Source organism: Aphis gossypii, chromosome 1, assembly GCF_020184175.1.
Source record: "Aphis gossypii isolate Hap1 chromosome 1, ASM2018417v2, whole genome shotgun sequence".
NCBI lineage: Eukaryota > Metazoa > Arthropoda > Insecta > Hemiptera > Aphididae > Aphis > Aphis gossypii.
In genome coordinates, this window is record NC_065530.1 from 85,574,312 (window position 1) to 85,599,878 (window position 25,567).

General features: G+C 28.2%; 1 protein-coding gene and 1 long non-coding RNA gene across 3 annotated transcripts in view; both read right to left on the reverse strand.

Annotated features, from left to right (window-relative positions):
* The window catches only part of LOC114132741 (max dimerization protein 1-like), a 162,481-nt gene that overhangs the window by 63,664 nt on the left and 73,250 nt on the right, over positions 1 to 25,567 (reverse strand). The window lies entirely within an intron of this gene.
* LOC126549352 (uncharacterized) overlaps positions 23,039 to 25,567 on the reverse strand; it is a 43,504-nt gene continuing 40,975 nt past the window's right edge. The window contains exon 3 of the long non-coding RNA XR_007603490.1: positions 23,039 to 23,511. This is a non-coding gene — a long non-coding RNA (uncharacterized LOC126549352). The remainder of the gene's footprint in view (positions 23,512 to 25,567) is intronic.

Below are 25,567 nucleotides of genomic sequence, written 5' to 3' on the forward strand. Positions count from 1 at the left end.
ATACGTTCAACGTCAACATTCTATGCGCCGTTCGGAGACGTTTAAAGACTATATATACATAAGTAATACGATACACGTATACGTTTGTATAAAAAAAGTGATTGATGATTGATTTATTTATTGAAGGTTCATGACTGTACGAAAGTTCTTAATAAAAATAAATTTGTCGGACAAAATATTAAGTTTATTATAATATAAAATTACATACACGCCATCGCGCTCTTTATATTTTATCATTTTTCATTGGATGAATACGCACTAGTCATATTATTAAGTAATTAATTAATTTTTTATCGGGGATATTTTTTTAAATATTGCGTACCTACTGTTTATCGGTTATCGAGAACACGCGTATTAGTAATGATATAGGAATAGATGTTTGAAAACTGGCGAAAAATAAAACACTAACAACAAATGTTGTCAAGGAATTCGGTTTACGACCATGCGTGTTAAGTACTTTATTTGTTCTGCGTTAATGATACACACGCATATCATACATAGTATACATATATGCCTACGCAATTCCGAGTGAATAATAATTTCACATCAATACATGCAGGGCCCGTTTAAAAACAAGGTATAGTGCTTAAATTTGGCCACGCACAAAACCATATTACAACTATTTGCGTTAACCGCGTCTAACGAAACGTATAAATAATAATACATGCAAATTAAATATACCTACAACAATAATATTAGAGTTCATTGGGCTCTAAACATTATAATTTGTAATTAGCAGAGCATGACTATATGGTAATTATTTACACCTATTCCGTTGTACAGCATAGCAAATATGTTTTGATTGTGAAATAAAATTAAAAAATACCATCTAATAATAATTTTAATAGATTCATACTGAGCCTATTTTTTTTTATCGGATATAATGTTATAACGGACATACAATATGGTCCGAACTGTTTCCACCATTATACGAGATATTATATTATTCTGTAAAATATTTTTGAAGTTATCGTTTCATCTGGCATTTCCAACCGATTGGTACATGCACTAAATATATATTATTATAATATACCCAACACACGTTTATCGTCCGTAAGGCTGTGTTCTCACCAAAAGCAACTGATAATATCAACACAACTGCGACATGTGTATAACTAAATTAATATGTTCTCACAGGTAGCAACAGACTATTAAATATATCAAAACTCGACTATTCAGAAACTATCTTTAAGCAACTCATAAAAACAACAAGAAACTGTTTCAAAAACTAAAATAAGTATTTTATCGTGCATATAGCTAAAAGTATATTGCAAGTAATAGTACTATGTATGCTTACAAATATCATATGTATAAAATTTTGATAACAATATACACATAAGTATAATGTTGTAATAAAATCGAAATAGTTATCTATGACCTATACACACGTATAATCTCGCTTTCATAATAGTTTTTATACAAAATAATTTATATCGTCATTATCAGTAGAATAGATGGAAATTATATAAAGTAAGTTTTATGGAAGAAAAGGGAAATTAAAACTTTGGATGTGCCAAATAAAAGGTTTGTAAATGTTTCACAAATTCAAAATTGGTTTTAATTAATGCCATGAGTATAAATATTGAAAAACTTATCAGTATTACTAATCAATTTTAAGTTCACCCCATGCTAAACTTTTCAAATAATCTAAAATCAATAAATATAATATTATTATTTATAAAATAAATAGTTACTTTCGTAGCTTAAAACCATATTGTGTATAATCTATGAATAAAATATCTAATGGTCAGTTTAATAAAATAAGGGGTTGAACGTTTAACTTTTTTTTCACAATATTCGTAAAAAATGTTTAGAAATTCATACGACGACAAAAACGTTTCTATGATGATGGGTCCAGCCTTAAGTGCTTGAAATTTTTGTGCTTTTTTACTTCTATAGAAAAATGTAAAAATATCAGGAATATCTATTTGTAAAACCCATTGCTAAGTCCTAATTTGGAAGTTAATTTGAAACGTGGGAGGGATGATGTTCGTCCTGTTCAAATATGGACTACCACTGCAGGTCATTGAAAATTATTACTTCGCATTTTTCCCGTGCATATATAATATTATGGTCACGGTATTACTGTGAACGCCAAAATGGGTCTAGCGTGTGTTTCAGGTTTCTATAAAATATTCATGGGACAAGTAGAGTGGTTAATTTTTTATCCATTGCTACTATGTATAACTCGCACGCTGCTTCTGCCCATATTATTTCACCCTTCGGGCTAGCGTCGTGTTGCAGTGTGGGAAGGGGAAGGGGCGTGTCCAAGAGGCTCTATAGATCCTTACGCGTTGGACCCACGGCAATCAATCATCGCTGGCGCAGCTTCTGTCGTATTACACAGGATGGAAGGGCTTCTTCGAATTAGAACACCAGTAAACTTCCGACGTGTGTAAACTTTGCTCTTGACTCCAAGACGGCAATTCAACGCATGCGTGTGTGTGCGATAACATAAAACACAAATACGTGCATGTATTCCGACCGTTTGAAATACGATGAACACAATAATCGATTGGAGGGCTACTATATTATATATACATCCGATTTGTGATAAAGATTATTCATAAGTTTTGTGTAATCAAAAATAAAATTGACACAAATAATTTAAATTGTTGAAAATTATTAAAAATACAACGATAAAAATCACCAAAAACGTATGCTTTACACAAATGATTAATTTCATATGAATTTCTGATCAACCCGTAGCCGTAGTAGCCTCACCTACATATTAAGATATACATTGTAGGTGTACCTAAATGTATAATCAAAGTTACTTGTTTATATAATAAAATTATTTACTTTATTAAAATCGTCACTGGCACGCAGCTTCTATACATCATAATTAACGAAAAACAATATGTTTTAAGAAGAAAAATTTACATTTTAATTTCGTTAATTATCAAAGGAATTACTATAATTTTGAGATGTATTATGAGGGAGTTAATGACCGAACCTCCACTGTACACTATGCACTATGTATTATAATACGTACAGCCGCGTGTGTAATATTGTAAAGGCTGCTTTATTTCAAAGGATTCTACGATGACAACGACTAGCATAAAGTTTGATGTGTAAACCATACATATAGAATTGCAGTCTATAGACCTATTCATTAGACAGACGGCGTAAACTATTTCCTCGGGAAATAAAAATATTCATCTCAAGTGATATGGATAAAAGAACATACTATAAGAAAAAATGTACATTTTATTGTATATATACTGTGACTTTGAATGAATTTTAGCACCAAACAAATTATTTACACAAACCATGCTTTGATATCATTAGTAACAAGAGAGTAATTTTTCATCAACAAAGTATATATATATATATATATCGAATCCCTTCCGTCAGCCCAAATGAATTTGTCGAGAAAATGACCTCGAACATAAAACATAATACTGAGGCTGTCTCTACTTCTAAAATCTGTAATACACGACAAGATGTGCACACTATTCTTACAGTGATTACATTCATAACTATGTAAGTCATCAAAACATTATTCTACAAGATAGTATAAAAGTATTCTTCTGCTCTATAATATGCCGTTACTTTTAAACCGTTAAAAAAATAACGTATTAGTAATCAGTTAAGGTAAATACAAGTCACACACTGTAAGGGACGATGGGGATTTATTTATTTATTACTTACACACGGATTAAAACCTAAAAGAATACAATTCAAATCACAGACAATTAAACTATTATTTATACTTAAATCACCTATTTGTTCACATTAAAAAAAAAAAAAAAACAGTTGACAGGTTAATAATATATAACATCGCTTTTATACTATTATTGAATCGTTTACTTTTATAGCTTACTCCAGCGATCTGGAATTGTCATGGACACTAAGGGTGGCAGTGGTGGAAGGGGTAGGGTTGTCGAGTCGAGATGCACACAATCAACGTTAACCGCCGCTTTAAACGCTGTGGTTATAATATCACCACCAGTCGACCGGTACCCACCGAGCGGAACTATAACACAACGCTGCACTATGTCTAACCTATGAGTCCGGTCGTGTCGAAGAGAAATACGCTCGATCGAGCGGCAGAGACGATGGCAGTCGAGTCGTGTAGGGCTGGATAGGCTGAGGGTGCAGAAACCGAAGGGCGAAGACTGGAACGATTTAATTCCGATTGTGCAGCGCGTCGTGAAAGAGATATGCGACCGGCGGCGACGGCCGGGTTCTTTTGTACGGCGGCCAATTTCGAGGGAATTAATCTCGGCGGCGGGCACTAGCCCCGGGCAGTTCGTATCGTTGTCGTAGCCGTTACCGACGACGCTGTCCGCGCATTCGCGAGCACGTACGAGGGAATAAACCCTTTGCGCCCAGCGGGTACTGCGTGCGTCCGAACACACAATGAGATCTCGTTACTTCCCCGCCGCCACAACGCATAGGGGCGGGTAAATAATGGCTGGTCCGCTAATAAATCGCGATCCCCGTCCACCTCCACAACGACCACTAGAGCACAGGCGCGTCGATGTACGGTCCGAATCGAATAGTACAGAGACTTGTAAACATATCTTCTTCCGGCGAAGGTGGAGACGCGAGCGTATATGCTAGAAAGAGGGGAAAAGAGAGAGAGAGAGAGAGAAAGAACGAGTGGGATACAGGCAGAAATACACAATAGCAGCACATGCAGCTAAACGTTGATTTACACAAAGACTTATAATACGCGCCTTGAAACTCTGGAGGACCTGTTGTAGACATTAAGTGTCGTCGTATCTAAACCACGAATAAACTAAGTGCATCCGAAATACACGCCAAACACGAAAATAAACTAAGATAAGTGTCAACATTGAAAGTACAGATATTATGGGCACTTCAATGCTATATAATAATTATATATAATATAATTATATACCTATCATAATTTAATTCAATTTGATTAAGTACTCACTGTTCATAGCAAAGTTAAAATTAAAAAAACAAAGTAAAATAAAAAGTAAGTAATGAATTTATATTTTATTATTTCGATATTTTAAAATTGTTTTAAATTTAAATACACTATAAATTATCATAGTATCTAGGTGTACAGTATCTATGTGATTCAAATTTTCCCCAAACGTTAGCAGAGGCCGATAATAATGAATGTTTAAGCATAGGATACAAATGATACAATAGAGTAATTGTATATAGTTTGTACTTAGTATACAGCAGTATAAAGGGAAAGTCTGATAAGAAGTACGGTGGTGAAAAAAATTACTTTGTATTTATGGTCACTAGTTTTGGAATTGTTTGAAAACGTTTCCAGGCGTTGAGATATGGAACCGTGGTAAACAAAAACAAGCAGCCTACGGGCTTATATGCCTAACATCCAAGCCAATTCCAGGATGGTAAAAAACAAACAGTTTTTTTTTTAAATAAAACAAAACAAACGTTTTATTCGTTTATAACAATGTATTTTTTTTTGTTATAAAGTTATATAAATAATTTTTAAATATTTTAAAGTTTCAAAAACCAATTAAAATATTTTTTTTAAATGTTAACACAGTGATATTATATTTTAAATGTTATAAATATAAAAATTCAATTTTTTCATGAAAATGTATTTCTTTTCATTTATCGGAACTAATTAGACTTAAATAATTCTAGTTTATAACAATATACTAATAAAATTTAAAATATCTCTCGTGGTCCAAAGTTAAACATTTTTATAGAAATTTCATACTACATACAGCGAGCCTGAACGGTAAATGGGAAATTACAGGTACTCTTATACCGGTATCATACCGAAAAAAAACTGTAAATAATGTTATCAAAAACATTAAAAAAAAAAATAGTAGGTAATATAGGTGTATATTTTATTCTACGCGTTATAACAGACGTATAACAAGAACGAGATATAATGTCGTTATCATTATTTTATTTCGTACAAGCGTGAAGTTGGCCTTGACGGAAGTGCACAATATGGGGAAAGCACAATCGATAAAATCCATGTACCTACCTACCATCTATACCACGCGTATAATGTTGCTCGCGCGGCTACATGTCTTATATGCAGCGACTGCTGTATAGGGTGCATAATGCGCAGTGCACGCAACGTGGTAAATCGGTAATTTAATTATATGCCTGCGTCGTCGTGTGCATAATATATTATCATCAGGCGTGTATATAATACACATTGTAGGTTAAAGATTAAGTTACAATGTGTACGGTTACCGTGGAGATAATAATATATTATAATGCACAAAATACTCGCGTGGTAATTTCTTTAATAATTGAAAGAACGACTTAAAGAGAATTAGACGGACGGGATTAGACATTATAGGATTATGACGGCTCTAAAGCACGCTGTACACTATAATATTATTATAATGTAATATTATTACAATATTTGTGTGCCACCTACGCTCTATTTTATGTAACTGCGATATTATATTGAACGCGAACGTAGCCGGACGCTAAGTTAAGCCTATCTACAGCACGTACCTATATAGAATATGTGTGTTTGCGAACATTTGGGTTCTACGAATCTCAGTCGGAATCTTATCGCTGAAGTCACATTAACATTATTAGCATCCGTACTTAAATTAAGCTATTATAATATGTATGAAATACTAAGTGTCATACGTTATGTTCATATGGAAATTTCTTCGCAGAACGTTACCAACGTTTAAATGTTTAATCGTCCATTGAGGGTCATACACGTGTTGGACTTTCGTTATTTGTACGTTTCGATTTGCCTGTAGAGTAAACATGCGTAAAGTGCACTACGTCGTCTAAAACTTTTTATAAACAGTAAAAGTAATGTTTGAACTCGATTCTTTTTAAACATATATTAGTTTTCAAACTTTTCAAACTTTATAAACTATAGGCTAATTATTATGATGCACAGCTTGTGCCTTAACTGACTCCATTATAATTACATTATTAATTCTGTATGGATTTAATTCACATCTGTGTGGTTTTTCATTCGTTTTATAATATAATGAACAATTTTAACTCTGTATAAATGTAAGTATTCCATTAACTCTTAAGAAATACATATTATATATACATATATGCACGGTGCTTTAGTTTTATTTTCATAAACTCTGTTTTTGCTTTATTATAACTTATATAATTATACTAAACTAAACCTAACCTAAGCGTGTAAACAAAGCTAGGTACCTCTATTACTTTATTAAATTAAATTAAACTGTTAAATAACATGCACTTATTTTACTATAAACATACATTAACAGTACCAAAATTAATTTTAAATTGTATTATGGTAAAAATATGGTTATTAATGTATACAAATGAAAATATTTAGACACGGTTAATACTATTTTTGAGAGTGGGATATTACTGCCGTAATACTACAGCTATTATTGAGTGAATTCAGCATTACGCTAACGTCATCATAAATTAAGGATTTAATCGACGGCACTTTGTCAAATACGGCATAGCGTAGTCTGTTCGCAATATATTCTAATATAATACAATTATCATGATAGAGACAATATGCTTGCATACCTGCCTGTGAACTTTTATTACATTTCATAATTAAGTAATTATTTCTACTTTTATGTGTACCAAATACAATGATATACTTATTTTAATAAAATATTACGTTATTATTACCTACAATATTAAATAATATTGAAAGAGTTGTTTCTTTTTATTAACATTATATTATTAAAAGTACTCAAAGTAGATTTTATGTGATAATGGACTATAAATAAAAATGATTCAAAATAACGAATCGTATCCGCAATATTGCGTAGGTACATGTATAGGTTAGGTTATAATATATAAACATATTTATTTTATATATAGAGACCATTAAGTAGGTTAGGTAAAAGATAGAATACTGGAAGGTCGAGAGTAAGACCGACTGATCGTTTGTGACATATTATTATTTACCGAGAAGTTTACAGATCTAGCAACATCAAGAATAAAGTGTATGTGTGCGAATGTAAGTGTGATATTAGTATATGATATGTACACGGTAGACATGTATCCAAGTCAATACGACGAGGATTCGCGTAAACCTACGTCAGTTATTATTAGTGTTCGTACGGAAAACGTTGAAAGTTTGCAGCCGCCACATATAGCACCAGGGGGTTTCTGGCATCGGGTCAACACGTATCAAGTATATGAAACAGTCATGGAGTCGAAAAACATAATATTATATATACTACTAAAACAGATGGCTTTGAAATTGTCATTTTAGATAAAGTGAACAATACACGAAGGTGAGAGTTATTTGGGTGGTCATAAATAATGAAAAAACTAAAACTAAACACATCTAAACCGAAACAATTATATTAATGGATAACCTAAAAGTATGTGACAACACGTTGAAAAATATATTTAAAACAAATCTTTCTCTTAGACGTATACATGTACAATATGTGCTAAAAATAAATTATGAAAATTTTTTTATTTAGTATACCTATGTTACAATTATTTTGTATAATTTTATCACTGGATGCACATTTTTAACTCGATTTCAAATAATTTAATTTACATGGAAAAAAAACTATAATAATACGTATGTTATCATTGAACTATAAAGTTAGTATTTATTTTTTTTGATTAAATCTCATTAATATTGGTTACAGATTATAATAAAATATAGCAATCAAAATTATAATAATAAACGATGGACAATTGTAACAAAAATACATAAATTATATATGCTTAATAAATTGACAATTGAATAAACAATATTTCATTTTTTGAAACAAGGTAAATACATGTGGAATACGTGATGTGACTTTTGGGTAAGATCAGAAATTTTTATGGTTTCATAAAAAAATAGTAATCAAAAGTAAAAAGCGGGTAAGTGGGTACCGCTCTGATGTAAATTAGGTGCCGTATGGATCATTATTATATATTATAGGAGTATTAAATTTGAATCCAATGATAGGTATCATTGTATACGAAAAACGATTCTGAACGAAGATGATTTGTCAGCCTATTATATCATTTCGAATGGTTGGTGAAAAAAGTGGTTTATAATTATAGGCCTAAATACACCAAAATTTAAGTTTTTTTTATAATTATTATAAGCTAAACTTATTGAAAATCTAGTATTGAATTCTTGTATTAAATTTTAAAAATTTTTGGTCATCCAAATTTTTTTATCGACATTTCAAAAAAAATTTTAAAATCGAAAATTTAACTGTATATAGATAATACTAACATAAACATTTGATGGAAATTTCAAAAATTTACAGTGATTAATTTTTGAATTAAAACCATATAAAAAAATCAATTTGGTCGAAAACTGGTTTTGCGTAAAAATTCCGTTTTTCCTTAATTTTTTGTTTTTGTGGTTTTTTCCGGTGCTTTTGGAAACTATTGGGAATTTCAAAAAATGACCTTTTCAATGCACCAACTAGATTCACTTTCGAACCGAAAAAGCTACTGAAGTTAAAAATCGAAGCATTATTTCGACACGTTCTCGTGTACACAGACACAAAAAAAAACACACACAACATTGTAAAATCAATATACATTCATCGCATCGCTCAGAATCTAAAATAATATATGATTTTTATAAGATACAACAGATACTACTATATTATAGTACATCCATTAGTAAAAGGGTAATCAGTAATTGCTAATTTATAATTTAATGTGCAACTATAATTATAATTATACGACGATTTAATTAAATGGTGTCTGTGCTGTGTTAACAGTATATTATATAAATGAGCACACGCAGTCAATATAAATTGATTAAATAAGTTACAAACTAGGCTTATTTGATTGGCCAGTATTATGTGTAGGGATTTTATGGAGCAACAGTCACAAACAATACTGACCATTCAATCGGATATCGGAACTTACTATAATACAACACTACAGCAGTATAATAATCGAATGGTATAGATTGAATTAAACTTAATGTAATGTACTATATAGACATTTAAGAACGGTCAACGCTGCTGCTGCAATGTATTTAATTTCTTGTCCTCTCCGGTTTCCAGGGACAGTATTATTATGTACATATATTAAACGTCACGTCATCTTCGGCTAATCAAAACCTACAATTATTGCGATTGCAGTGTTTTATTTCCTGAATAGTTTGTTATAATAAATACGCTGTGCAATATCACCGAAACGGCGGCGACTGGTTGGCGAGACTTATGTGAGACAGCGGTCATTTCGTCACGATACCCACACGAACACATACAATATATATATATGATAATAATAATAAGATATATAATATATATATATATATATATATATATATATATATATAATATTGCAGTTCTAACAGAAATTTAATCAGACATTAGATATAATAAGACGCCGGACATTAAATCGTACGGAACAGTTAATACTCGGACGAAGGCCATTATGTCGTTTAATTTATTAACCTATATAATTTCAGGGTTGGACCAGAGAGGAAAGGACTACGTTTATTGCTCCCGGACTCGTTCATATATTATACGTACCACGGAAAATACTATGCATGGTTGCTGCAGGGTGCATGCACAGGGTAGCTCAGCAGCGTTTTCTGGATTCCTAATATATATATATATGGGATCAGAAATTGCGATTGTTTCTTATCTGGCGTTTGCTATCTGTATGACAGTAGCGAATAGGTTACTGTTTGAATGTTTCAACTTTTGAAGGACGATTCTGTGAGAGAAAAAGCCGCTACCGCAACAGACAATATTATTTCCGACATCCGCCGAAGTCCTAATGGAAGCGCTGTGATTAGTTATTATCCAATTATTATTATACGATGACGACAATGACAACGAAAAGAGAAAATGCTGGATAGAAACGAGAGGAGGAGGGAAATACGTATATATAATGTATATATATATAGCAGCCAGAGAGCTTCCCGGACGCCTTTTATTGTTCTAAATAAAATAACAGCAGTAATACTGCGGTGTGTTGTCATAGCAGGAGAGAACGCGTGCGGACCGTTTGTCCCGTGAAATTTAATTAACCTTTTTCGTTGTACCGCAAATAAACGTTTTGGATTACCAATAAACCATCGCGATACTACGCGTGTCACTGTTATACAAACACGCGGAGCCGCCCCACAAAACCTTGTAAAACAAAACTCATGCGTCTATAGGACTGTATACACGACGTATAATATATAATGGCGAATAAACGACATATTTTATTTATTTTCATTCGGTTTAACGTATAAATATTGTTTTCTATTTTTGTATGTATATATTTTATAGTATTGAAAAATGAAAAGTCATAGGTAGAAAATACTCATATATTATTATATTCTAAAATATTATGTAAACGGTATTACGTAATATGTATTCCAAATTCCGATACAACGAGGTGATAAAGGTATAGTATTACAATACTCAAAAATATAGTTGTTTTTTTTTTAGCCAAGCCTAACTTGAAGAAAATTATAAAAACCAAAGTTATACGAGTCAATTATAATTTGGAGTGATAAATAGTTAAGTTGAGTGAATTTTGGAGTGTCAATACGAAATGGGAATAACATTTCAATTGTTTTAAAGAATCGATTTTAAACTCCAGTGAAATTTCTATATATTAAATATGACGACTTCCGAATTTATGGGAAGTTTAAGGTAGCTATAGACTGAGCTATGTGTTGACGTATGTAAGAACCAATTTTCAATAAATCTTATTTTACATTTTGATTGAAACAAGAAATCTATTATTATAATATCATAAACTTATAAAATATATTAAAAATATATTTTATTCAGTTCGTTCATGAGAAATTTGATATCGCGGACATAATCATAATATAACATAATAAAAATAAAACATATTTATGAGAAATTTCAAATTTATTATTTATTTAGTGGATGACATATGAATTAAAAATATGAGTGATGGATTTTTATTTCAAATGTTTAACACTTATATAGCATTATATTTAGTATGTAATAATGTATGAATATCATAGTTTATCTGATCTTGACACAATGAAAAATCGCGATTAATTGTTTGTGAACTATCCAAACAAACATTTCCCAATTAAACGTTATTGTGGGCAGCTATACAAACAGAAAAATACATATTTCATGATTATTTTAATACTCGACGAGTATAGTTCTTTGACGGTATAATATATAAAATGCGAAACTTCAATAGCACTTTAGAATTGAGAATAATCTCTTTTAAAAATGACCCTTTTGGTAGGGTTTACCCAGTACTCATAAAACTGTATCGAGGTCGTCCTCTAAAGCAGTAGATATACGTGTAAAAACCCATGAATTAAAAATATTTCAAAGAACTTATTTTTTATATGACCCACTATCCACTATAAAAATTTAATATTTCTAAAATTTTAAATAAATAAAAAAATGATATTACATAAATCGTGAACAATGAACATGTATAAATAAAGGTAGTTTTATTATCAATAATTTTTGGTCATACAGGCTATTTTAAATTAAATTTTTAATTGCCAAATAAGTATAAGTAGAAACTCTGATCTATATTTTTCTTATGAACAAAGTTAGAATATAATATATATATTTTATAATTTTTCTATACTTTATGTATTTCTCAACTATTGTCTTGCTTAACGATCCAATTTATTGACAAAATCACGATATTAACATAATTATATGATTAATAAATAATAATATATCTAATAAATAATAAATTTACAATACCAGAATTAGTGATTTCAAATAAGATATTATGTTAGTCTTAAACATATTATTCCTAAGCATTCTTAAATAAAAATAATGAAGTAATGATAAGATTTAAAAATTGAATATACATTTTTAAAATATTACTTTTCACTATACATAATATATTATATATGAAAATCGTGAAACGTAACAAACGTAATGTTGTTTTCTATATGAAAAAACTAACAATTCCACAAAACAAAATGAAAATATGTGATTTTTGAAATTCGTTTTTCCAGTTCAATGAGTTTTTGCTTTTATCGATTTGTATATGTAATACTGAAAAGGTTACAAATTGTATTTTTATCCGAAAAATCTCTATAGTTCAAAAATGTAATTTATTTAGGTTCAATAGGTAGGTAGGGAAAACAAAGCGCAGTCATAAGGATTTCATGTAAAATAAAAGTTACCTGTATGTTACGTTATGATAATCAGTCCATATATAATAATATATCCAGTGATTTTTTTTTAATGTGCAATCCTATAATGGATTCAATGGTTTCAACTACTTAATGTAGTGACTTTTTAAAATTAAAAACTTCATAAAATTAATAATTTAATTCCATACACGGTATATATAAATGTAACATAAATGTTCACCACCATTTAAACTGAGGTTATACGTGATACTTATGGAGGTCATATAGTATTGAAAAATAAATTATGTTAATATAATGATACCGTTAACGTGTCAAACGTGTCAACGATATTTAAATGTTTTTTTAAAAAAATACATTGCACTCTTATAAAATTAAAAATTATTGGGTACATTTTATTTTAATAGAAAATAGAAAAAAAATAATTAAACAACTATTAAATATATATAACAATTGTGTTTAAAATTAGATGTAGAACTATTGCCAAACAGTTCTTTTAAAAATTTAATAAATACAATTTATGCTAAATAATTTTATAGGGTGGAATAATGATTGTAAAAACATAATATCAAATTTAATTTAAAATTCTTTAGAAAAACTAAATGTATTCCTAACTCTATATCACAAAAAAAGTTTAATTTTAAATGTAAATAAATAAAAATTAACTTATATCAGTATAAGTCACGTTTACAAATATCAAGCAAACAGACTTAAACGGAATATTGTATTCCCCGGAGAGTAGAGAGTCCAAGTTTACGCAGATATATGGTAAACATAAACCAAAAAGTGAAACATATTATGATCAAATAATATACAGGTTAAACAAAAATTAATTACTAAAACAAATGAGAAAATAGGAACATTCATTTAATACAAATGTTAGAAAAATAGCAATAATGTTTTTTTCAATAAATATATACTAAATTAATGAACTTAATATTATGTTCAGATAACTTAAAATAGCTAATAAAATAATTCCAGATTTATTAGATGAAATAAAAAGTATTTTCAATAGTTTTTAATTAAAATAATATATATTTTTTTATATTACACTATAAAAATATTTGTACAGTATCTGTTATTATTAATTTCTACGAAGTTATAATATTTGGTAGTTATACATACGGTAATATAATTCATATTATTTTATGTTATTTTTAAATGTTATGTAAACAAATCAGATCGTAAATATTAGATTATCCAGATCATCTAGAGACTATACTATACACAAATATACAACTCAACTGGAATTCAACCAGACGTAATGTGGAAAAAAAGAGTAAGAATTGAAACGGATTTTTTTTTTTTTTTTAATCCAGCAGTTACGAGTGTTATTATTGTTTGTATTGCTAGGGCACATTTTCAGTTGTTCTTTTCCCGATTTCCCATGTCGGTAGTTTTGTTGTTTTTATAGTTTTATTCATTGGGGTAAAAAAAATCCCAATTCGTCGACACATTTCAAGAGCAGAAAACCAAGACAAATATATACGTACACACACACACACACACACACACACATACATAAATATATATATATTTCCGATTTCTGTATTATATATTATCACTTTCAATTATACCACAACTATTCTATTACTTTCATCCAATAATACCAAATCCATCATCCACGTGATGTGTGACCCTAAAGACGAACGATCTACAGCCACAAAGGGATGTGATATTATAATAAATACTCCCCCAGTGCTTAATCTCCGAAACTCACGTATAAATCACTACACGATATGGCACGTCGTTACGTTTGCCGTGACTTATATTGCATTCCTTTCATTCTTTTTTTTATACCAGACCACTGAGAAATCTATCATCTTCGTTTTCATTTTATTTTTATTGATGTTAAAACTAATAGCCATTGTATTATTATATATTTTTTTAAATTTTTACAATTATTATTGATTTCATGATTAAAAATCCAACGATTGAAATGATTAAAATGTATTATAAAAATAAAATAAAATACTATAAGCATTAACGAATTTAAAAGTCAAGTTGCATATAGAGCTATTAATTTTTAGATTTCTTAAATTGACTTAAAGATTTAAAATTTTCTCCTCAATATGTAGTTACTAATTAGTGAAATATTTTTATAGGAACTAGTGTTAATTTTTATTTATGTTATACTAATAAAATTAACAGTAACCTTGATTGTTTAAAAATCAACTTGCTAAAATCAATCTAAATAATTAACAAGTAGGTACATATTGTTCGTAGGATCTACCTTTAAGGCATTTTTTTTTCTGTTAATTACTGTTATAATATGCATTATTTTTTCTATTTATTTCTGTTTTTATGTACTTTTATTAAATTTACTTTTTGTGCTTTAACATGGATAAATAATGTAACTGATTTTTAGCTATGTTAAGTTATTTTTAACTTAACGAGTTTTCTTGACTAACCTTGCAAATATAACAAGAAAAAATCGCTTAAAATATTGGTCCAAGATACAGTTTTCTTCGGCGATTTTTTACTCGTTTGGTAAAATTATATTCACTTTATATAACGATAAAGTCATGTCGGAAAAAAGTAATAGCTTCGGTACACTTGACTACATATTTTTAAATTGCGAAAATTGAAATTTCTAAGAAAATTAAAATGTATACAGTTATTTTCCGGACATCCTGTATTTGTTGTCTATGTCGTATACACACGTACAAAGACATACTGCTGTGACTCGCAATGAGATCGGCTTTTCATCCACACATACCCACTAGGTCTTTGCAATTGATTCATGAGCTTCGTCGACCGCTTGTTGTAAACCAGCTAAAAGCTTATTTTATGTCCCCAGTGACTTGATGGCGGCAGGGGGTAGTTTGCTACTTATCAATGCGGATCCAGAGTCCAGCCCTGTAGGCAATTTCACATACGGGTTTTCTTTTCCTCTATTTTCCAGAGGATAATTTTCGTTCTTGTTAGCTGCTGTCCTTTCCCCTTCACTTTAATACATATAGTGTAGACGTCTTTTATGCGTATATGCGTGTTTTATCTTTATTATTATTTTTTTTATTTTTTTTTCACCACGTTTCCGACGGTCATAAAAATTGAAAAGACCCACTGCACCGTATTTGCGTTTAATCCGGACAAAGAAATGCGTGTCGGGTGGATGCTTTTGTTTTACCAGACTACCCCTATGAGGGTAAATGGGTCGATGATCCGAGCTAGTGGTACATATATACTGAATTCATTCAAATGAGCAACGGCCTGTATATGCAATCACACGCTTTATTTATCGAATCAATATATGCGTATATTAAATAGGACTCGGGACGGATATTTCAAAGGCGTATCATTGCTATTTGCAAAAATTAATCTCGTAAAAAATGTATGAGATTTAATACGACGGTTTATAATATATCTATAATATTATGTGATTAGTCAAAATACATATTTCAAACGATCGGAAAAATCACTAACGTTTTCAAAACAAATAGCTTAACTTCGGAACAGCATCAAATCATTTTACATTTTTTTATTGTATCCAGATATTGTTTAATAAAAATTAGTACTATGTTTAATAATCTGTAATTATTAAACATGTAAGTAAAATAACAATCTGGGTATTTTATATAACATAATAATTTCTTCTAAAAAGTGACGGGCAATAATTATAATGATTGTATCTATTGTTTTTCGTATTTATTTTCCACTTAAAAAAAAAAAATCAAAATCATGTTTAAATTTTTTTAATAATGGTATCAACTACATTTAATCAATTGCAATCGATAAATAATAATCAACAAATTAAGACAATAAAAATAAATTGGAAACTTAATAAATAAAAAGATAATATATTTTTTCGTTTATGTTCTTTGTGTAAAATAAACACGAAACACGATGACAGTCAACAAATAGTTTGTCAACCAACGAATAGATTCATTTTTATCAATAATCTCATAACTGAACAAACGATAAATTAAATGTGTATTTTCATAATTTATATAAACTGTATAAACAGACATTTTATAGACTTAAAAGAATGATAATATATATAAGTATATTGACACTAAATTCAATTCAAATCATACCTATTAACAGTTACTTGTTACATCATAACTATTAGCGTATTATATAATCCCACTAATACCAAGTTCTTTATTTTCAATTATAATATTGTAACTATATATATTAAGACAACAGTTTTCGAAATGGATACAGGGCGATAAAGGATTTGCATGCAGTCCACGTGCTGGCGGAAATATTCGGAGAAACTTGAGCGGTTTCAAAAAAATGAAATCCTTTATCGTTATATAAGAGACATTTAGATCTCATTACGTAGCAAAATGAAAATCATTCACGAATACTCCATCGCAGGGGGGCTTAATACTAATAAAATAGTCTATATTTCTTGGAACAAAGGTAGTAACACTACGATATTTAAAAATACGATACTTGCGAGTACTTATTTCACCAATTCATTCATAATTATTTTATATCATATAATGAGTAAATCTGCTGACGTATATTTATTTTATTTTCTATAGGTATAATCACATTTATAATATTTTGTTGTCCCTGATGAATGAACAAGAAAATTTTCCATGGAGAGAAATGCATTTTAAAAATGTGTTTATTATAAAAATAATACTAAATAATACATTTATATGTACCTACTATAATTATTTTTTTTACAATCACGTACACTATTATTATTTCTATAAAAAATTAAGCGTTGGTTACATTATTGGCAGTACTATATGTATAATTCGAACATAATAATATAATGTTGATTTTATACCATTGCACATAGTGGCAACAATCATGTCCGATAAGTAGTAAATACAAATTTATTAGTGACAAGTGAAGTAGTTAAATCTCAAACAATAATGTTATTCAGAAATTGATGATTAAATATAGGTTACTAATGACTAAATTTCTATTTACATTTTGAATTGTATCAATAATTATTCTTAATTATCAGTGTTTACTGCAATAAAATATAGAAATATGGAGTTTTAATTCATATAATACGTATACCTAAAAATATAAAATTTCAATGAGTAATGTATAATTTTTGATAAAAATAAAATAAATAAAAACACTCTATTAAAAAAAGAAGACAAAAAAAATTACTTTAAATGACAAACGCATCAATTCAATATTTCAATTTAAAGTGACTTGAAATTAAGAGAAATAGATAGAATATCAAGTCGTAACAGTTTGAAATTGATTTTAAAAATTAGAATCATTCAAGAAAATAGTTTTGGATAAATTAATAAGGCAAATCATTTTTTAAATTTGGATCTTTTTGTTAAAACACAATTGTTTGATGCATTAAAAGATAGTTACTTATTCTAAACATAGATTGGCTAGAAAAACGGATACTCATTTTTTTGGTTTAACACACCACACATTTATTTTAAGATCAGTTTTAAGCCATTAACAACACGATTCGGTGACTTGAATTGCAAAAATTCTCAATAAGCCTTTTATTTATTGCTCTGTTTTGGTCGGTCGGTTTTTATTATTATTCACCAAGGGTTGTGTGTTTTTGTTATTTGCTATCGTCGTTATATTAATACGCTAAAGAGAAAGAAGACGAAGGGTGGTGCAAGTATAGATGAGGTAGGTGGTATACTTATTTAAGTAAGCGATTTGTATCAATTATGGTAATGGCGGTCAGGGCTCTTGGAAAACGGCACGCGGCTTTCAATACATTAAACTCATGTTTTAATCCCCCTTTACAGGGAATTAGGGCGGGGTAATAAAAATACAGATCCAAATAATAGGAGAAGTTAAGCAATTCTCATGCAGATTGAGCCATTCATGCACGATTTAGTAATATTTACGGAGATGAACAACTCGTATAATGACATGTGCGCGAAGTTAGTTTATGTACACTGAGTACATAAATATAATTTTAAACTTTGGAAAGATTTATACTGTTGATTTTTAAAATTATGTATCGAGAATGTATGTATACAGTATGTCCCAAAAGTCCCGTATCACCCTTAATATCTAAATGTAAAATCACTATATTTAAACGCGGTTTTTTTTACAGTACTAAGTATGAAAATTCTGATTGAATGGCATAAAATTCATTTTTTTTTTTTTTTAATTCAAAAATTTTCAAAAAATTTTTTTACGCATTTAAGAATTTAAAATTTTTAAGATAGCCATTTTGTTGAACATATTTTTTAAAACAGTTCAAAAAAAAAAATACTAAAATTAAATAAAAATTGACCAAGTTAGAGCAAGTTATGTTTTTGAATAATTGGTAAAAAAATCAATTATTGTTTCACATTTCAATAATGAAATATCTAATTTCAACACACGACAATACTTTTGCGTTCCTAATTAAAGTTTTGATTTGAATAGAAATAAAAATAGCCGTGTTATATCGTTTGCTGAACAGTGAAACTGGTTACCTATTTTTAAGTATTTTAATTATCATGAAGTGAACCTAAAGTTACGGTGTTGGACATAATCATACAGTTATAATTAATGCGATTTATAATAAAGATAGAGCTAGTTGAGTAGAGTATGTTTATAAATAATTGTAATAATAGTTATGTAGGTATGCTGTTTTTAATGGTAATCTGTAAACATCTAATTATTAGTGAAGTTTTTAGGAAAGATTAAAATTAAAATTCAGATAATATTTTTAAACTTGATTGCTAATATAAAAAAAGATTTTATTACATAAAAACGAAAATAATTCATTACATTTTTATTTTTATAAATGTTCGAAATGACCTCCATTATTTGCAACACAGAGTTGAAGTTTTTCGACCCAAGCGTTCTTAACATTTCCTAATGTCTCGGGTAAGATATTTTGAATATTTTGTTCAATTTTATGACGAAGATCAGGCAATGAACACGACGGATACACAAGATTTTTCAAATAACCCCATAAAAAAAAATCCATCGGTGTTAAATCGGGAGACCTAGGTGGCCAAAGCACTGGACCCCTTGTTCCCATATATCTACGTGATAATTACGTGATTTGATACTTAAAAATAGGTAACCAGTTTCACTGTTCAGCAAACGATATAACACGGCTATTTTTATTTCTATTCAAATCAAAACTTTAATTAGGAACGCAAAAGTATTGTCGTGTGTTGAAATTAGATATTTCATTATTGAAATGTGAAACAATAATTGATTTTTTTACCAATTATTCAAAAACATAACTTGCTCTAACTTGGTCAATTTTTATTTAATTTTAGTATTTTTTTTTTTGAACTGTTTTAAAAAATATGTTCAACAAAATGGCTATCTTAAAAATTTTAAATTCTTAAATGCGTAAAAAAATTTTTTGAAAATTTTTGAATTAAAAAAAAAAAAAATGAATTTTATGCCATTCAATCAGAATTTTCATACTTAGTACTGTAAAAAAAACCGCGTTTAAATATAGTGATTTTACATGGAGATATTAAGGGTGATACGGGACTTTTGGGACATACTGTATATTGACTAAATATTAGGAAAATATATTTTGTACCACAAAATTCTATTCTCAATAAATTTTACTTGCATTAAATTCAGTCAAAAAAACTCTTTTATAAGTCTATAATCATAATATATAAATATTATCTAATATACTTCCTATATTGTATTTTTTCTATATATTTTTTTGGCAACTAAAAACAATAACTATATAAATTTTTAATTATTTCAAACTGTGACTACATAATATATACAATGATAATTTTTAATAAAATTTTCGTAGATTTTGGTTAACGAAAAGACTATAGAAATAATAGAATAAGAAAATAATGGACCTTTGTTTATTTTTTTATTGAAAAGTTCAAGTGAACAGAATATGATCTCTTTAATCCTTTCAAGGTAGATTATTAGTAAATAATATTTAGATCCTAATCATTAACACAGACTATATCTTAACAAGGATGTTTCAAAATGTATTATTATAATAAACAATCGGTTTCTACATCCTAAGGTCCATCAACAATTTAATAGTGTTTTGGGTCATCAAGAACCTATTAAATCTGTTCTAAGGTCTATTGGTGTTAACTTATAAGTTAACAATAATGATGTATGATGTATCTCTAATATTATAATAATAATTAGGTACTACATAACTGATGTGATGTTTTCAGTAAATATTAGTTTTTGTATTTTTTAAAATAATAAAAATAAATTATAAAATGAGTAAAAAATCAATACAATTTTTTGCATGCATCGATTACCCAATTGTTTAATTTACATTTAAAATATTCATTACAATGACCTAGCTACTCATTAATGAAATACTCCTGAAACTACTTGAAATCTACAATCCAGCAGAGCGATTTTCCTGTTTTTACACCTGATTTACATGAAGGTATAGACAGTATATACATTAAATTTATTATTTTATTTTTATAAGCCATATAATTTTAAAATAATTAGAATAATTAAAAACTTTAAGTTTAAAACAAAATAATAAATAATAGGTACTATGTACTTCAATTCAACCGATTGACGAATAATCAATACGGTTCGTTAGCTATAGGTACATAGATAGTTTCTGATTCACAGAGTCCAAGCCGATGGGAATTAATTTTCAATTCAATTAAAATTTACTAGTGAAGCTTTCTATTTATTACCATTGGCCGAATTAATTAAATTTTTAATCAAACGATAATTATTTGAAAATTAAAACAATAATAATGGTAAAATGAAAAAAAATACGAATTTTAGGTCATTGTGTATATATTTATCATAATAGTTATGGTCAAATTGTTTTTAAAGGAAATGAAATCATAGACACATTACATTTTCAGTGGAAAATATAAAATGGGAAAACTGTAAAAGCAATTTAATGTAAAATGTAACTGGCTTTTACAAGGTTTTCACGGACACAAAACTACTTGTGTAAAACTCGTATTTGCTTCGTTTAACTGACGTTAAATTAAATTAACGAAGGCCGCCTGCCATCTCAACACGTCCAAAGTTTATCTTATAACAATGAATCCTCATCTACCTCAACTTTATATGTGTAAAAATGAACCTGTCAGGTATAATCTAACAGCCTCCGGGAGCAACGTTAATTATGAATTTGCAATTCATACGTTATATAAAGTATTATAGTTATATAGATTGCATTTGAAACATACATTTTTGAATGAAAATGTGTGTATGTATAAATACAAAGATATAAAAAGCACATTGCAAATTAATGTGTGTTGCTGTAAACCAAATGCAAGGAAATAATTTTAAATGAAATACCTACATATATAATATTATAATCTCGCACACATCTATTCATTAAAATATTATATTTCATTTTTTATTCAAACAGAAAGTTGTAATATATAAAGAATTAAAGAATAAACTATATAATGAGAATAATAATATGTAAAAAATTCGAGATCTGCAGTTTTACGAGTGGATTTCAAGCAGAACACTTACATTTATTTTAAAACGGGGATTGTACCACTATGTAGTGTGTATACATCATAGATATAGTTGTGTAAAGTCCTATCATACTTCACATATTGTTCTAATTATATTTATTCTTTAATATACTATTTAAGATATTTTACATAATTTCTAACGAGGACTGGTTAGATAAATTGTATTTTATAATATGCATTTGTTAGATTTGTAGGAAATAACAAGTATAAATAATTTTATTCATAAAAAAAAAAAACGATTTGTGGGTCAGTCTTAAATGTGTGTACCTGTGTGTCTTAGTAATAGTGTATAAGATGTTGGTCGAGACAGAAATAATGAGAAAAATAGCATGTCAATAAAAATAAACGAACTGCAAGTATAATGAAAATGAATAATTTAATTTTTACAATAACACTTTACAGGAAGTAAAATTTTTACATTAATTTCTATTATTTATCCTTAGAATATTTCGACGATATTCCAATATTGGACAAACGATATTATTTATAGAGTTATTATCCCAATTTACAAGGAAGACACAATAGAAAAAATAAAACTTATAAAATATATCGGTTCACAAATATTTGTATTTTAATGTTTAAAAAATGTATTACCAAAAACAAATTAAAGTTAAATTTTATTTATTATTAATTAAAATAGTTTTAATTTTTGATAAATCATATGAGTAAATGATAATAGTAGTAATACAATAGTATTAGGTACCTATAAAATAAAATATACCTAAACTATTATAATTACGTATATTTCGTGTACTATAGAATTTAAATAGCTTTAAAAGAACATCAACATTTTATGAATAACGATAATTTATGGTATAAAAGAAAATTAATCGAATTCAGGTTACCTCGGATAGTTCCAAATACGTTAAACAATTAATTTCTGTCGATCTCGATATTATATAGTCTTATCCCGTGGCCACCAAAGACATTTGTCAATACGTAATGTATTCACTGCATTAAGTCGCACTTTATATTTGCCCCGAATCTCGATGACAAAATCCAAGTAAAAAATAAAACACTACGGTAAGACGGAATCGATTTTTTGAAGGGGAAAGTACGATTGAAGACATTAACGTTGGACGAGAAAATAATGTACTCACGTATTAAGGATGCGCCCCCACATTCCCCAAGCACTTTAACCGATTGGAAGAGAACGTTTACCTGAAACAAATAGAAACAATAAAATTAAAATCGTGATATTGTATATTATAAAAAGATTGCAGTTCAAATATATTATATATACATGTGTGACACAAAATAATTATATTTTAAATAATGTAATTTAAGTGCACAGCTGATTAAAATAAAAAAAAATAATAAGAAAAATTATTTTAAATATAGGTAATCCACTTTTAAAATATGACATAATTGAATACTCTGCAAATGGTTTTATTATTATATAGTATCTATTATTAATTATATTTAATGAAGATACTGGAAAGTGGAAATTGTTAAGTATGTACCATCATACCTATGCCTATATTTATGAACAAAAAAGTACCAATCTAAGGATGTACATTGATATTCAACACACTAAGACGTATATTATTGTTTGACTAATAGATTTCCGTTAAACTAGCTTAAAGTATTATATAAATTAATACCACATTGTGTACAGTATTTAAAAGAAAAAATTTTATTATGTTTCATATTATAGAATTATCAATGAGAATATGAATTTTTGTGAGATAAGTTGTGACCACAAATTATTTATGATTGATTAAATTCAATAATAATAAATAAATATAATATTTACATACATTGTTTTATTAATTATAATTCATAATCATAATAAAACGTTGACATCAGGGAGTCTTTAGTTTTTCATATGCTATTTTACATAATTATACAAACAATTCGACTACAATAAAAAAAAATATAATTACTTATAGCTATTTATTTGTAAATAAATATATATTTTTTCTCATCAGTACCTTATACTAACTGATAAAATTAAATAATGGTATTATTTTTGTATCTTTGTTATCAATGTTTACATAAACTTCATACGTTATCATAATAAAAGATTAATTGTTGCTTAACCAAACAATATATTTACTCTTGTTTCAAACTATTGTCCTACTGTTCAAACTTCTGTTTGTACCATAAAACTGATATGATTACTTAATTTTATTTTAGTTAAACGAACCATGATAAAAATGTATGCATACTCGTATTAATTATTTTTTTTCTTAATTTAAGCATGTTCATTAAATGCAACGAACAAAATATCATTTTTCTGGTTAAATATTATTTATATATTTTTACCTTACACAACTGTAGTAAATCACCAAACTCCGAACAATAACTACATTTCTATCTTCCAAAATTTTATTCTTATCGACATATATTTTAAAAATAATTTAGTTTCATGGATTACTATTTTATACAATTTGATTTGATCTACTATACATGTAAAGAATTTAACTATATAAGACGACATACAACACATTTTTGATTTTATTGACATTTTTTTTTTTTTTTATAGACAAGTTAGTAGGAGTTGAGAAATAAAGCCAACACTATTACAATATATTGTGCACGCAACTGTGTAAACAAAAAGTGTAAAAAAGAATAAATAAAAGCAAGCACAAATACAAGTTTTTCTTTCACTCATACTATCTATTTTTCTCTCGCAATTCAATCTAAATTCGGGTTCGACTACAAAGTTTTCGTTCTCTTGACGTCTGAAGAGTGGGGGAAGGGGTCAGCCGATTATATTTTTGTCTTGTTTCGCCGTCACTGTGTTTATACTCCGTGTCATTTCCCTCTTCCGTTCATTTTTAACGTAAAAGCAAACAAAAAATTGAAAATAACGTTTCCTGCACACGGGAAAATAATATATCCCCTGTCCATGACAGGTCCTCGGAGAATGTTACTTCACTGACTTGACCTCTCTAGTCGTAGGGAAAAACGTTCTGTCGAGTGACCGATGAGTTTTGTTTTCGAAATAAAAAATAAATAAACGATTTTAAAATTATTTTTCGATTTGAAAAAATGAGATACGAGTGGATGTGCATGCACATGAGTTTTAGAGTAAAAAAATATGATAAGGGTATATTTTAAAACTATGAAATTTTGTATATTAGCTACCTATTATAATATAGTGCGGGAAATAGTATGATAATATAAATAACAATCCTGTTTGTTGAATTGCATAAAATCAAATATTTATATTATGTTTATTAATCAATATAGAGTTTTAGATTAAATTTTG